At 37.7% G+C, this 2,820-nt stretch overlaps 1 protein-coding gene across 7 annotated transcripts in view; it reads right to left on the bottom strand.

Moving 5' to 3' along the window:
* The window catches only part of LOC107625683, a 6,922-nt gene extending 5,977 nt beyond the window's left edge, over positions 1 to 945 (bottom strand). For 5 of the 7 annotated variants that reach the window (XM_021116148.1, XM_021116149.1, XM_016328373.2 and 2 more), the window contains exon 1: positions 614 to 944. The gene's annotated coding sequence lies outside the window, so the exon portion shown is untranslated. Of the gene's footprint in view, positions 1 to 613 lie in introns of all 7 variants that reach the window. The other 2 variants (XM_021116147.1, XM_016328377.2) reach the window with 1 other exon arrangement.

Below are 2,820 nucleotides of genomic sequence, written 5' to 3'. Positions count from 1 at the left end.
GTGCGGAAGAGACAGTTGAGCTTGTCAGCAGCGGTCAGGAGGGCTGACTTCATCCTCCTCGTGGGGAGTAGAGGTACGGCGACAGGAAAGGATTGAAGGCTAGGCAGAAGATGAGCAAGGCAGGATGGCATAGAACACGGCGAAACGGCGATGCAGAATTGGTGGCAATGTCGACAGCGAGAGTAAGCTGTGGCGGCAGTGGCAAGAGGACCACACTCTGTGAGCAGCAACAGGGAAAAGGCTCAAGGCTGGCGCAAAGCTCCGGCGACGGCAAGGCTAGACAAATACCAAGTGAGGACCAGAGAAATAAAGAGGGAACACAAAAACACAGTGATTGAGAAGAAATAAAGAGGAAGGAGGAAGAACAGAAGTCCCATCCTGAATCTAGTTAACTAAGTGCAACAAAACCAATAGTTCAATGATTCCTTAGTCACAACGCTAACATCAAAAGAGAGCCAACCAGAACCAACTTGAGCCAATCCCATGGTATAAATCAATGCTCGCTTAACTCAATTTATCTATTCTAAACCTACATTAAAACAGCAACAATCAACTACTATAAATTAATATAGAATAAATAAAAAAATAAAAATAAATAAAAATAAAAACTCACCTGTACACTGCAGAAGCAGAAGCAAAGTCACGGCAGAGAAGGCGGAGGCAGAGAAGCGAGCCACGGCGGAGCACACTGCAGAGGCAGACGAGGCAGAGAAGACAAGCTACGGCGGAGCCAAGACGGCTGAGACGACACAGACGGAGTAGAGCAGAGGTACGCAGGGACGCGGAAGAAGCAGAGGCAAGCAAAGACTAAGGGCGCACATACAAGGCAGAGGAGCCGGCGAGAGGCGCGGAGATGAGGCGGCGACCGTGCAATGGCGGTGAGTGAGGTACAGAGGTGAGAGACACCTTAATATATGAAATTTGGTAAAGAGGACCATCTCTATCACGAAATTTGAAAATGTTAAAAAATTATTGATTTTTTATTTTAATCGTGGATAATATATATATATAGGGTAAAGTATACTTTTTGTCCTTGAAGTTTGCTAAAAGTTTCAAAAATATTCCTAAGTTTTGATTTGTTTCAATTTTGTTCCTCAAGTTTTCGATTTGCATCAATTTTATCCTTATTACTAATTTTTTGATAATTACTATTTTTCTTTCCAAATATACCCCTCCCTTATTATACCTATCATCATCATCATCACAATTCTCTGTCTCTCTTTCTTTCTCTCTTTTCATCTTCACTGTCCTCTCCATCTCCATCATCATCACAACCCTCTGTCTCTCTTTCTTTCTCTCCATCTCCATCACCACCATCTCTGTTGAGCTCCAATTTTCGATGACCACCACCCTTTTTTTTTCTTCGCACAAATCCAGACACAACGAAGCCATCGCTCTTCCTCCTTCTCTGTTAGCAAACAGAGAATGAGATGTGGGATAGGTTCTATAGAACCGGTTTTTGGAGGAGTTCTTCTCGCAGGATCCCTCTAGCAATGCTCTTACTACTTTTCACTCTCAATATGTTCATTGAAATTTCAAAAAGCATGCATTTTTGTCCAACAATGAAGATGTAGTCTTTTCTCTCATCCTCCTCTTCTTCTTATTTTCTCTCTTTTTTTTATTTTTTAATTTTTTTTTGGGAGAAGGGAGGAGGTTGGAGTATGATCATGGTCATGATGATAAATTTGTTTGTTTTGGATGTTGGTATTTTGAGAAATAAGAAGTGTGTTGAAATGAATCATGTTTGGTTATTTGTCATTTAATTTTTGTGTTATTAATTTTTCAATGAGATATAGTACGAGTAATATTGAAAGGAAAAAACTTTGTTGTTGGGGTCAGGGTTTCAGGTTAGTGTGGCAACAAAAGGAGTTTGCTTTGCTTTGTGTGAAATCTGGAAACAAAAAAAAAAAGAAGAAACTTTGTTGTTGGGATAAGGGTTTCAGGTTGGTATGGCATCAAAAGGATTTTGCTTTGCTTTGTGTAAAATATGGAAACAAAAAAAAAAGATATTAACCCAATTAGTACTAATAATTAATGAGACTGAGTTTGCTAACAGAGAAGGAGGAAGAGCGATGGCTTCATTGTTGTCGGGTTTGTGCGAAGAAGAAGAAAAATGGTGGTGGTCATCGAAAATTGGGGCTCAACGAAGATGGTGGTGATGGAGATGGAGAGAAAGAAAGAGAGACAGGGGGTTGTGATGATGATGGGAGTGAAGAGAACGGTGAAGATGAAAAGAGAGAAAGAAAGAGAGACAGAGGGTTGTGATGATGATGATGATGATAGGTATAATAAGAGAGGGGTATATTTGGAAAGAAAAATATTAATTATCAAAAAATTAGTAATAAGGGTAAAATTGATGCAAATCGAAAACTTGAGGGACAAAATTGAAACAAATCAAAACTTAGGGATATTTTTGAAACTTTTAACAAACTTCAGGGACAAAAAGTATACTTTACCCATATATATATATAAAGCTATTTTATATTAAATGACTTATATAATAATAATTTTATTATCATAAATGTTGAATTGAATAAGTCATAGTAGCTCTTGATTTAGAATTAAATGAGAATAAAGTCATAGATACTATTTTATTTAGTTGTTAAGTTTTAATAGGTGTCATACTTAAATATAAATAGTGATTTAAAATTTTGGTCCTCAAGACATCAAAGGTGTCTCTAAAGCTCATTTTTCATGAGTGAAGTTGTAATTTAGCATTACCAAGGATACAGAAGGTTATAGTTAAGTAAGATCAAAGAACCAAACTCTTTTAATCATACTTATGAACATAGTTGTCAGAACCGAATTAGTGATCGAACC

The sequence above is a fragment of the Arachis ipaensis genome, chromosome B02 (genome assembly GCF_000816755.2).
Source record: "Arachis ipaensis cultivar K30076 chromosome B02, Araip1.1, whole genome shotgun sequence".
Classification (NCBI taxonomy): Eukaryota; Viridiplantae; Streptophyta; class Magnoliopsida; order Fabales; family Fabaceae; genus Arachis; species Arachis ipaensis.
This window is presented reverse-complemented; position numbering and strand designations above follow the sequence as displayed.